Source organism: Euwallacea similis, chromosome 9 (genome assembly GCF_039881205.1).
Source record: "Euwallacea similis isolate ESF13 chromosome 9, ESF131.1, whole genome shotgun sequence".
Classification (NCBI taxonomy): domain Eukaryota; kingdom Metazoa; phylum Arthropoda; class Insecta; order Coleoptera; family Curculionidae; genus Euwallacea; species Euwallacea similis.
Genome location: NC_089617.1, coordinates 4,513,747 through 4,527,206, shown reverse-complemented (window position 1 = coordinate 4,527,206; position 13,460 = coordinate 4,513,747). Strand labels below are relative to the sequence as shown.

Below are 13,460 nucleotides of genomic sequence, written 5' to 3'. Positions count from 1 at the left end.
AACCATGCTCCGGCGTAATGTCAGAGCCAAATTCGAATTTTTACGGTTAGAACCGACCGAGATTAAAAAACTGATATATTTTAATTAAAATTCGTCCGCCGGACTTTTATCGACGCTAATGGCATTATCACATTGCAATATGAAAACGGTGACAAATGCGCATTTGTTGCTACTTACCAAAACTGCGGCATGTAAAATAAATTTCTTATTTCTCAACCGAAATAGGTCGAGTAACATCTCGTTTCCAACTGCTTTGATCTAGGGAATTCAACCCAATTCTTAAAAGTTCATTAAACTCGACCATAACCGAGAAACAGCATATTTCCTCGCTTCAAGAGCCGCCACTGGACACTCGACTCTCCACGAACATTCCACCGGGAGCCAGACGCTCGCCATCCATCTCGCTCTCTCTCCAGGAAAGCTGGACCGTTCCCACACTCGTCTTCGTCGCACCCGTCGCTTTGTCACTCTTACGCATTCCTATCAGAATCTCGCGGATGTTACGTGTCGCCTTCAGTCGGTTTTATCTCGTCCGAGTTTCGAAACGTAAAAAATTTCGTCTCTGCCCGAAACCGATTGAGTTCAGAGGCGCGATCCGTGCCAGATTTGTGCCAGACGACCCGCTTTGCCAGACTTTGATGATTGTTTTCCCAAGGTTACATTGTTGGTTTTAGAATTTCGAGTGCGGATTGTTCCTTTGAGAGGTTCAGCCTGGATGTGAAAGTAAGTTATTTTAAAGTTTTGAGGTTGCGCAACGTGGAAGTCTGGATAACCACCACCAAAACCATAAAATAACTGCAGCCGCGTAGTGAGAAACTAAAACTGATTTAAAAAGTGAAAGAATTTTTTTTATTAATAGCTCCTCATCATCCAGGATTCTTCCCAGACTCCGCAGACAGGTGATGTAGAGCCTTGGCAGCAAATGTGCATGTCATGCTGGAAGCCAGGGCCATAGTGGTTAGATTCTATAATTAAATGCCAGTTTTCCAGTTATCTAAAGCAAAAACACTCCCACTTTGCTTAATGCAAAACGGGCTTTCAGTTTTCTGTCTGGAAATCCACATTTTTACCTAAGTAACTCCCATGTTTTATCCAATATTCGTAATCTACTAAATGTAGTAGAATGTCTCCATTATGCCTTGTCGTGAACCCAAGTAGACTAGTTTCCAGCTATTTGAGGCTTAAGGATCGAAAGTTTTTCACAGCATAAATGCGTCTTTTGAACGACTCTTCAGTTTCTGCCAAGAATCTACTCTTTTACATCACAATTGACTTGCTTTACTAATTATACATAATCTACTGATCTTAAGGAACATTTTCATTATCCATCTTCCTATATCTAAGTGAGGTAGTTTTCAATTAATAAGATTTAAGAACCCATATAACATTAAACGTACCATTTAAGCTTTTCTTCGGATCCCTCTGGAAATTCTGATTAAACCAATTTTTTTCCATAAGTTTCAGTGAAATTTCTTAATCTTCTGCCATTATAAGTGAATATTATCTGATTTCCAATCCGTATAAACCTCTAAGGAGCTTTAAAACTGCCACGATAATGCCAGCTCAGACAATTTAGCGCCAATGAGAGCTTGAGGTCTCCCACCCAGTTACGTAGCTTTGCCCACAGCTGCATCAGACCACCTCTTGCGTCATCGTCAAGAAGAGAAGACTTAATTTAATGATCCCACGGCCAAAGATCTCTGCTCAAATGAGAGCATCAACAACATCATAGCGTAACGAGCAGCTACCTACCCGGCACAAAAGGGCACAACGGATAAAAGGGCATCATCATTCTTTTAGGGACCCCTTTTATGTCCCAAAACGAATTCAGCCATTGTGCGGGAGCCATATTGAATACCCAAACACGGGCAGGACTCGATTATTCATCTCGGCAACGCCGGGCCCTATAAATCATTTGCCTGTTTACTTAGGATTACAACTCGTTTACGTTGTTTTAGTATTTATAGGGAAAATTGATCTCATTTGACTGTGTCTTAGGAATTGCTCTCGATTGCCCAAAAATCGCCTCTCCGGGGAGACAGGAATTCCAGTCATTAGGGCCACAAAAAGTAACGTAGAGTCCGGCTCTGTCGTGTCATATACACATATGCAAACACTTGTTGGAATGCGGGCCACAATCATTATTTCGTTTATACATATGCTCTTTCCAGGGCTTTTCCAGATGTGATCGCCGCCGCCTGTTCTTTCCAAACAATCAAGACTCAATTTCAATTTATAACAACGTTGTTATGTCTATACTTAACTTATAAAGTAACAATTTTATCAGGTGAGTTTGAAATAATGTGGGTTATCAGCATTTTCCTTATCTCAATTGCTTAATAAGCCTTGCAATTGAATGCATGGAATGTCGTTAAAGCCCAGTTCAAAGCCTCCTTAAAAGATCTTCCATTTAGTACATGATTTCCCTCAAAAAACCCTTTAACTGGACAATGTCCAGCGTCCAAAAAAGATTTATTTATGAGTTTCACGTCTGGCCAGACAAAGCCTATTAATTTATTCGCGAAACAACTAGTTGTGCGATTTTCCGGGCTGGACCTCCATGCCTAAAAACCTCAAAATTCGATTCAAATGGACCGCAACATGCCCCCCGGTCGTTGCCAGTTAAAGGCTGCGTTAAAACCTGTTGGTTTATGTCCGGTTAGTTTGTCTAATGTTGAATTGGCAAATATGGTTCTAAAATGGAGGAAAAGGGCTTTGAAATGACCACTAAAAAGCTAAAATTGTGGTTGAGGACCTGAAAATAAATGGGACCTCAAAAGTGCGTCATTTATAAATCAAATTCAAATGTAAGATAAACTTTAGCGCAATTTAATTGATTGCACTAATGTTTATCTTGCGTTTACAACGATATACCTTTTATTAAAACAGAAGGCTTAATATTACCCCAATAGAGTTGGAAATGTTGAGAAGAACCGGAAGGTAAGAGGGTCACAAAGATGTTACGGACAAGTCAGCTTCAAATGTAACTGAAGACTTAGAGCCCTTTAACGCTCTCTAATGTAACTTTTCTTTAGCAATAATAACGGCATTATGCAACTAGAAGAAATCTTCAAAAGGCCCTAAGTGACCCTAATCACTTTTAAACATAAAGCAGTAATAGGGTTTCAAAGATATTTATGTCTTAGATAGTTTCAGGTTTTTAGGTTTAAATACCTTCCAAGTTTTTGAGCCCCTTAACACACTAAAATTAAACTTTTTTTGCATCAATAAAGGTACGTTAAAAGTAGATTCGATTTGCTTAAAAATTACCCCAACAGATGTGGACGAAATTGGTTCCAAAATAAACGCAAGAGGTGCAGTTACCTTGTAGAGTCTCAAGGATGTATCTTGGGAAAATCTTTTCTTTAAGGCGTCAAATTTGAGCGAAATTTCATCCCTGTAGCGCACCAAAATAGGTACCAAATTGACGTAATACGTATTTTGAAAATTAACAGATTAACGAAAACCTCGTGTTGCCCATTTTACTTATTTTTTAAAGTTACTTCTCGAGATGTTGACTTTAAAAGTTTGGAATTATAGCGATTTTCCCCTCGGTTGCCTGTTATTCTTACTGCAGAACGGGATCTATGCAGCCGCACATACACCTATGTCTATTTAGAAGCGTGTTATTACTGCAGTCAGGCAACCAAACATATACCTGGTTATTGTTGAGTAAGACAATGCATTAAAGATCAAAGTTCCGTGATTATTACTTTGCGAAAGGGTTTATTAATTAGCGTAAAGGGGCTGTGAGGTAATGGCTCATTTCGTCTGCAATTAGGGCGGATAATAGGACACGAAACAGAGTCGTTATCGTTCGCTGGGAGGGTCGTTTCGGAATCAGAAACACTTGAGCAAACATCGGTCGCACATCGTTTATTAAAGTTTGTCATAAATATTAATAAAATCAATTTAATTTCGAGATAGGCTGCGGTACAATAAGCCACATCCGCATCGAAACATGAGGACGGCGAGGGGAGCAGAGACGGTGATAAGTCCACATGTGCGGGTCCGATATAGAATACCGTTGGGATACCGCCAACTACATTTATTTGTTGTGGAACATTTTATTGGTATTAAAGAGATAGAATGTATGGGTTTTGATAAGCATTTGCCGGTGGGTTTGCGGGTGAAGGTCGGCGTAAATATTTGAAAAAGTGCTGCCGCTTTTTTGTCAAGAAAAAATTCTTATTTGGATTTTCCCAGTATAAACTGGGTTTAAATAGCTTTTGGGTTAAGTTTGTTTAGGTCATTTTGGAGCTCATTTTCCTTTTTAAGCGGATGATAATAAATATGTATGAAAGTTTTAATATAAGTAAGCTAGAAGTCCTTTAGTAGAAATCTGTCCTTTGAATGTTTAATAGGCCGCGTTTAAAACCCTATAGCTCCATTATTTTTGAGCCTGCTATAAAAAAAAATGCTCATTTTGTAACTGATTTAGTCTACTTTGCGGCCGAATTTACAAAAATATGTACAAGTTCTCTATAGTTCTGTAGTTATTACAGTCTGAGTTAATTGTTAGGTTTCAGAAACGTTTTTCCTTGAAATTTAATATTTGTGAACCCGTAACTTCATTAATTCTGAGTCCATTATAAATAATGTTTGATCATGTTATACCCATTTCATCTACTTTAGCACTGTGTATGTGTCAGTGCAAACATGTGCTCATAAAAGTAATCTATAAGCCCTTAAGACAATTGTGGCGCTTCATAAACAGCAGTTTTTTATATGTCATATTTGAGAATTCATAACTCCGTTATTACGGAATTTACAATAAAGAACTTTTGCTAATTTTATAACTCGTTAAGTCTACTTTAAGGCTCAGTTTATAACATGTACAAGTTCTCGTATATGGATCTACGGGGGCACGAGTCAATTACTGTGTTGTCATGTGGCCAATAAATTGAAAAAATACTTATTTTTTTGAATTTAGTCTTAAATAGCTCATTAGAATCAAATTTAGGGAAACGCGTCTGATGAGGTAATTTGAAGCAGAAATCTGGAGCCGTATGATGACACAGAAACCTTGAAAAAAACGCTGTTCGACGGTAACTTCACCTGAGAAAACGGCCAGTAAACCTTTTTTTTCGTGGTTCTCTTATTATTCTAAACCTAAACCAAATCCAATGCAAAGGCAAAACTCAGAAAGTCAAATCACACTTGACTGTCTGCTGTTCATGCTTACGACACTCCGTACGCAGACGTTCACGAAAAAGCACTAATAAATGGTTCTAGCCTCACCTGGCAACCATAAACATATAGAAAGTGCTCTATAGGGTAAGGTTTGACTCTCCCTCTAATGGGAGTGCTGGTTCTCTCTTTGGGTATCTTCTCAATTCTGGATCGGTTGAATTCGTTCTCTTATGCTATATATGTAGTTAAAGCCGCGATCCATTCCCTTTTTATACTCCATTTCATTAAGATTGGAAGTCTCATAATAGTAAATTCTTTTTATGACTTTGGGATGTTCTAGTGGGTTCATGTCTTTACAATGCATCCACGCACTCAAATACAACATCTTGTAGACATTTAAGTGCTATTCATAAAAGTATTGGGTAGTTGGTTGCCTAAATTGCTTATAAAAGGCAGTCATCAGGCTTACGCATATGTATATGAAGTTGCCTACTTGCTCCTTTATGCGAGAACAAATTCATTGGGGGAGTTTTTTTTAAAAGCGCCCTTCCTGATAAATAGAGAGGGGTTGATTTATTGCTGATCAATTAATAAAACTTCAGGATGACGTCAATAACACTTTCGAGCTTTGATGGGCTTTTTGATGGATGGCTGATGCGCGGAGAGTTTGAAGGGGGAATTGAAAGCAAATTTCTCACTTTAGTCTTTTTGTTTTAGGTTGCTGCGCAAGTCCCCAGCAAAGCCAAGTAAGTATATCTCCCCCACAATGGGGGGCTGATCTAATTAAGCCGCCCTTAAGTGCAAACAAAGTCCCCGACAAAATAACCATTACATGCATAATACAGACGCCATTTTGCGCAGAAAAGTAAATTAGTTCCCGCCAACTTCCTGCAATCTAACTCGGCCACACTGACCAACTTTCTTGACGCCCATTTATAATAATTAGAAACTTCCCGTCCCCAAAAACTTAATTTTATTTAATCTCCCTTTAGTCAATGCCACTCGGATCTAGCTAATGCGGAGGCCCCCACGTGATTATTCAATTGCTTTGTTATGTTTTGTGGTCGGTTAGTCATCGGGGATTTGTTTGGATCGCTGTATATTTTAGGGAAATTGAAGAAATATCGCCCCTTGTTGTGAAAAGCAGTATCGTACTGACAAAACTTGTTGCTCTAGAACAGTGCTAAAAAACATTTCTACTAGAAAATTTTGTCGGGTAAAAGTATTTGCCGACACGAATAATTTTTTAACTAAATTTTGGTAGCTTTAGGTGATATCTATAATCGGAAAAATATTCTCAATTTCAAAATTCAAGAAATTAAAAAAATAAAATAAATTTGTTCCCTTTAAAGCGAGCTTTCTCTATCAATGCAATGTTATATTATATATACAGTATATGTAGTTCCTAAATTGGCAAAAATTGGTTCAGATCCAAAAATAATCAAGGGCGACCCAGCCATGAGTTCTAAGCGTGCAGAAAATTTAGTTGAACGAATATTTCCTCATAAATTTATGACTTCTAAAATTAGTTGCCTACGTCACTGGATTAAAAAAAAGCAGTAAAATGAATAGTGAAATAATAAAAAAATGAGTAATATTTCATAGAAGTGAGGCCAATTCAGAAATAATCAGTGGTGTACCATTCAAATTGAGAGGGAGTATCTTGACGCAAGAAAAAATGCGTAACTGGTAAAAATAATCAGGAACGTACTGTAATTGTTGACAATAAATTGGAAAAATATTAGAGTTATTGCGAGAAATCAGGGGCGTATTGGGTGCTGAGCGAGGTTCCAAATCCGATAGTAAAATACGTTAATTGACGATATTATTAGAACCATATAAAACGGTTTTTACACCACTCTTTTTGTATATTATAGTTTCTTAAGTGTAGCTTATCAATAACACTTCCTTAAAGAAATCAAGGGCATTAATTCGTGTGACTTGTTCGTGTGATTAGACCTTCGAACAAAAGTGCTTTTTAGGAACAATTTCAGGAAGTTTTCTTTTTTCCCTTAATCCAGCCCTGTGCCTTATTCCAGGCTGCTTGTCCTTAACCCAAACCAGAACAATGAGCCCTCTGATTACCAAAGATATGGGCTCTTGACCCTTAACCAGTAGAACATCCGTTCTTCCTGGGGAGATTTAGACTTTTATTCTTTGGAACGAAGGGTTTTTGACGATGAATGGAGCTGAACGCTAATTTGCATTACACATTCATACGAAGCGCTACAGAAGAGGTGCATAGGGCCTTAAATTGAAGTTAATTATTCAGAGAAAACAGGCCGCAGAAGCCGAACTAACTTGCATGAAATAATAGTGTTCATGGATAATGCTTTTGCGAGAGAGAATATTCCACCTATCCACTCTCTGTTGCATAAGGGAGGAATTAAATTGTCGATTTCTTTATAAATTTTCCCCCTTTTAACCTGGGAGAAAAGCAAAACTCCCCCTCATTGGAGTGAAATAATCCAAATAACACCAATAATAAAATGAAAGGGCCGGAGGTGCACGTTCACGGCAGACTGAAATTGAACGAAAAAAAAACGAAACGAAGGAGAAGTCGAAAGAGGCAAAAAGTTAATTTTATTGTTCTTGCAAAGTAGGTATATTTGGCCTTTGACACTCACTAAAAGACGCTGAAAAAGGGTACACAAGGAAATTTCGTTAGGGCCGAAGAGACGTCCCATAGCGCCTTTCCCCAGCTGGTATTTAAATGAAATTTAACGTGACATTTTACTGGTTTACGAGCGACCTTTCCCTTTCTAAAGCCCTTTGAAAGGGGCCGGTAAATTCCGCACCACATTTTCATTTGCAAAAATCGGCCCTAAATATGATCGCGTCCTTGGCGGCCACAATAGAGCTGAGAAAGGGGATGTTTTAGTAAAGAGTTTTAGGGTCAAGAGTCCGTGCAGCTTATAAGGGCTGTATAGAGCCTCTTAACAAGCCTTTATCGATCCCCATTTAGTTTTCCTTGTACGCCTTGAGATAAGAAGACTAATGAAAGAGATGACCTTTGGGTAACCCTGGTTTTAATTAGAGAGAGATAAAGAAGTACCTACGTACTAGTAAAAGTACTGTTTTCATGGAAGACGAGATTTTTTTCAAGTCTCCTATTCGCTGAGGAGAGATAAGGGTTTAAAGAGGCTGGACTTCGGTATCAGTGGCCATTAAGAGGACACTTTCGCCATTAGTTATCATCCAGCTTTCAAGTCTATATGAGACCCTGGAAATCATCAACCAAAAGGTGGCCAAACCGCGGAAACTGGCTTTCGCCTGGAAAGTTTGAAACTTTAGGCCCATCAGAGGCAGGAAAAAGTTCTCTTGTCGAGCATGAGAAAGCAATTAGACCATCGCCATACTCCAGATGAAATAAACAACCTAAAAGTGTTAAAACACTTACGATCAAGCCGGCAATAAAACGGAGGCAATATGGCTGCGAGACGTGTTCAGGAGCGTACACACTTAAAGTGTCGTAATCCAGAAACTTGGACGAATTGGGAAATAAGATGTTTCTCATTTAATATTGAAGATTTATGGTTACGGCATCTAGCAGTGAAATTTAGCTGAAAAGTTATCTTAAGCACCTTTCTCGATACATACGAAATTTTCCAGGTATTTAAGAAGAAAATCGCGTTCTCTGGTAATTTATTCTAGCACTGTTACGAATACGCAATGTTCCCACGTGCTTTGCTAAAATGTGTATCAAGGTCCAAAAAGAAGTTATTTTTGAGAATCGTAGATAACCCTCTTTCAGGATGAAATAGGGTAGGTTCCCATGTACCTCCTAACCATTGGTGGGAAACCCGAAGCCCTCTTTTTGCATGCATAGTAATGCAGGTAATGCAATTGGAGATGTTTACGTTCGCTTTAATAGTTTAGCAATAATGAAGTGTCTGGAATTGCAGAGGAACAAATCGATCTATGGGTTTACCCGGATATTCGCAATAAATACATGGAGTTTTATGATCATATAACCAGAAAATCCACTTATTTGAGAATTTATAGCGACGCTTAAAACTTGGAGCGAGCCGATTATGTTCTCACGTACCAAGGCAAAAACTTATTATTTACTAACCCTACTTCAGGATAAGGTCTATTCCAACGTACCTCAAGATTGCTGCTTCAGAATCCAATGTCCTACCGCATTCTATTGAATTTACGTACAGATAGGCTATGTTCCCACGTACCTACAGAAAATCAGACTTTCAAACACGAACGTCAATAAGAAATTAAGGTGCACCTCTGGAATTTCTCGCAAATATTTGTGCTGTCATTAAGAGCAACAGTAATTTTTAAAAGGTCCTCGAAGATTCAATGATTAATAATTGAATTTCTTTAAAAACTACTTATGATATAAAAATATTACCGTCCTATTGGGGCACCATCTGGGGACAGAATTTGCTTGTAGAAACTGACAGCTGGCGATTAAAGATGCCAACATAAACAAGAATATAGAGACACCTTACGCGCCATCTTTGAAGATACCGCGCGGCAGCTACGCATCTACGCAATGATGCTATAGATGGTGCTGCTTCTAAACTTGACCAGAATCATTGCCAGTTTTTTCATAAAATATCCAACGAAGTTCCTCAATAGATGATGCCATCTTTCAAATCCAAAAATATTACCACTCTCTAAATAAATAGTCTTCGGCCTCCTTTAATCCCCACACACATAAACAACCCTATTTTCGATGCCAGGGAGAAGTATAATCTGGAGACAAAACTATAAGCTTAAAACGGAGCTGAGGAGCGCTGATATTATTATTGTAGCTGAGTCCCGACCGAGGGCGGATTAACCCCAACCGCGAACTCCATCAAAAGGTCGTTTGCAGCTATCGAAAGGGAGATCTTTAGTTTTGTTCGGAGGCCCGAAATGTTGTCCTTTATATCGAGGAGCAATGGAGCTATGTTGTAGTTAAGTTTAACTCAATTTGTGAAGTAAAATTGTAAAAATAAACTTTAGAGTTGCTCTTTTGGCTTTCAAGCGAGGGTGGCCATATTGGCCTTAAAAGCGACTATCTTGAAAACCTTAGAATCAAACCACATGTTGTGACATCTCATTTTAAACAGAATTTCATTCGCTATAAAGCTATTACGATTCTCTAAAGAATTTATGAAATTTTATTTGTGCAGATGTTTTTTGTCGTCGCTTGAGTGTTTTTAGTACTGGAACTCTGGCTGAAGCTTATACTCAATATAGTCCGAAACTTATTGCGAAAGTGCTTCTTATCATCATGTTTGTATACAATCGCAAGGGAATGTGTTCCATTGTCGTCATTTATATCGCGAGAAATTTTTTCACTGCTTAAATGTTGAAATGCCACTTTCTTTGCCGTAATTTACCAATAGTCAAAATATCCGCCACGAACTCGTATCGTGGAACGTACGGTGAATTAATTAATCACCGCCATCTATTGAACGGTTGACGGTTCAAAGAAAACTCTGGTAGATGGAGCCACTCTCTAATCATTACTGTCTATGTGTGTCCACTTTGATGAAAACTTTTTCCGAGAGACAAAAACGGGTTTCAGGGATGTTCTACCCCCAAAAGGGCGGCTTTGTCGTATTTCATAATTAAATGTTTTTGTGCTTTAGTTGCTAGTTAATTAGAAATGATTAACGCAATACCCTAAAGGAACGTTCCGTTATGTAGACCGTTACTAATCCGGTTACGAAGTTGCTAACGATAATTTAGGGAGTTTGTTGGGAAAGTTTTTTTTAAAAATCGAGCTTTGGTGGCGTTATCTGGTATCCCCAAGGGCGTCTTATCGACGCCTTATCTATCAGGAGAGAGTTTCCTGTGGTGGTTATCAAAACCGACCAGTCGAATGCATTTTTAGATTTTGCGGTGGGACACACACACATTTGTTTTCTTCAGTAAAATTGCTTTTGGGAGGTGAGGAAATCCCTGTTCCAATACAAAAGACAAATAGCCATCCTTTGGCCCTGTAGAACGTCTTTGACTTGAACTTGGGCCCTTTTATCGCCACTTCGACGCACGTGTTCGGTATGCCACGGATAAACCAGTGGCGTACGCAATAAATATATTGGGTTTACACAATAATAATTTCACTCCTCTCTTCTTCAAACTTTGAACACATCAAAAACCTTAAATTTAAGGTTTAAATAAAACTATGATGATATTATTTACACAAGCTTCAATTTCAGTTTTTCAAGCTTGAAAAAGCGCAATTTGTAGACACATTCTCGTTACTCTGTTCCAGGCTTTTGAAGGACCAATTTCAAGCTCAAATAAGCATGTTTTCACCCATATATTCAAGCTTGAAGAAAGTTATGGTGCAACTAACATTTTATTTATTTTTTCAATTTTCAATGTGTTTCAGTTCTCTTTTCGAGTTTAAAACGCAATATTTAGTCAAATTTTCGCCTTTTCAGGCCTTTGAAGAATTAATTTAAAGCTTGAAAAAGGGAAATCAAGCTTAAAAGAAGGTAACATTTTGTTAAAGTTTTACATAAATTTTCAAATTTAATCTTGTTCTCAATCCCTTCTTTAAGCTTGAGAAAGCAAGCTGTCTTATGAATTTTCAGGAGTGGAGAAAGCTACAATTTAAGTAAAAATTCGTATGAATATTTTATCTTGTCAATGTGCTCTTAGCCATTTCTTTTCAAACTTCAAGAGGGCTGATTTTCATAGCTCCATCTGAGAACACCTATTTTAAGCTTGACCAAGCTACATTTCTTTTGCTTGTCCAAGCTTGAAGGAAGCAATGTTTTAGCTTGAAATATGGTTCAAGTTTTCAGCTCCAATTTTTCTCCTTTATTCTGAATTATTAAAGACCAACTTCAAGCGTGATAAAACAACTTATTATTACAATTTGAAGCTTAGGGAAGCAAGGTTATGGCTTGATATTCCTAGGAACATTTCATGTTCTCAAGCAATTTAAGCAACACGTGAATGAACAACATCAAGATCAAAATCCTCAATTTGATAAATTTAACGAACATGCTAAATATACATGTGACGTCACCACAGTGCCATGGCCTTCGTACGATTAAATGCATTGGGCTCTCTCGACCTTTGTTTCTTACTCCCATATCAATACCTCCGATTGAGGAACCTAATCGGAGTTCTATTTATAAGTGCACTACTGCAGTGTTATCTACATTTTTTTTAATGTACCATAACAGACGTTTTTTACATAACTGGCATGTACATGATATAAAAGTCGATTTATTGGCGAAGTTCTATTAGTATAATTTTGTATATACTTACTTTTAAATCATCAGAAATGCCGAGATTAAAAGCCATTGGCACGCCACTGTTCCCATACCGAAACTCGAACAATAAAGACCCAAAATCGCTCCAGATGTTCGTTTCGGAAGTTTCCCGGCATTCCGTCCTAAGCCGAGATCCGCGACGTGTCGATAACAAAACGACGTCGTCGTAGTGAACTGTGAGTACCCATTGCTTCATTTGTTCAGAGTGGTACCGCAGCTGCCGGGTACTCAACGCGCGGCGCATGAGAAATCAATCTAGTGAACTTCGTATATTTTTCTCATTTTTAGTTTGTTTTGATTTTTTTTCGGTGTTTCCAAAGCTTCCTGAGGGCCTGTACCATTCGATGGTACCACTGCAAGGTACCAACACATAACCATTTATTAACTAGCATAGATGTTTATTATCAGAGATTGGATCGTAGTATTAAACCTTTGAAATGAGTGGTACTCGGTACCACTATCAAATTTGTAAATATTTGCTATTACTTAAGGGTTACAGATAGCGCTTCCAGTGGGTCAGAGTCTCTCATTCAGGGCCAAATTAAGGAATTTGCCGCATTAGTATCACTTAAACTATTGAAGAATTGGGCGCCAAACACATGTTGCAGCGGTACTGCTTGACTAGCAACAGTGTTGCCATTATTTCATCTCTGTACGCCATTGATTTCAATGTGAAATGTATCAATGAGTTCTATGCATGCACGTGGTGAGCTGCAGCAGTGACGAAGGATATGTTTTTTGCAATCCTCTTGTTTGAATATTTAATGAGTTTTTTTTCATGTGGCCCCGCGTACGCCTATGATTCCGTTTCAATTCAAAAATAAATTTGTAAAGAATGACATACTAAGGGGAGAAAAATTGATTCATTCCCATTGGCGTTCCTTAAATTTTAACGCCAATTTTAATTTAACATAAATTTTAAACTTTCAGCACCAATCAACCTTAAACAAGTCGATACTTTGATTAATATCTCCGAGGGGCGTATCATAATATCAGGATTTTTTTCACATTCCTATTGTTAATTTTATTTGTACGCCTCTGTTTCTATGGATTTAAGCCTATTAAGAGGGTATTTTTAGTATAGTA

The 13,460-nt window shown here is 38.0% G+C and overlaps 3 protein-coding genes across 3 annotated transcripts in view; 2 read left to right on the top strand and 1 right to left on the bottom strand.

Moving 5' to 3' along the window:
* The window catches only part of RpS12 (ribosomal protein S12), a 274,064-nt gene that overhangs the window by 178,634 nt on the left and 81,970 nt on the right, over window positions 1–13,460 (bottom strand). The gene's annotated exons all lie outside the window — the stretch shown is intronic.
* spdo (sanpodo) overlaps window positions 1–13,460 on the top strand; it is a 75,926-nt gene that overhangs the window by 13,626 nt on the left and 48,840 nt on the right. The gene's annotated exons all lie outside the window — the stretch shown is intronic.
* The window catches only part of LOC136410749 (uncharacterized), a 93,445-nt gene that overhangs the window by 60,685 nt on the left and 19,300 nt on the right, over window positions 1–13,460 (top strand). The gene's annotated exons all lie outside the window — the stretch shown is intronic.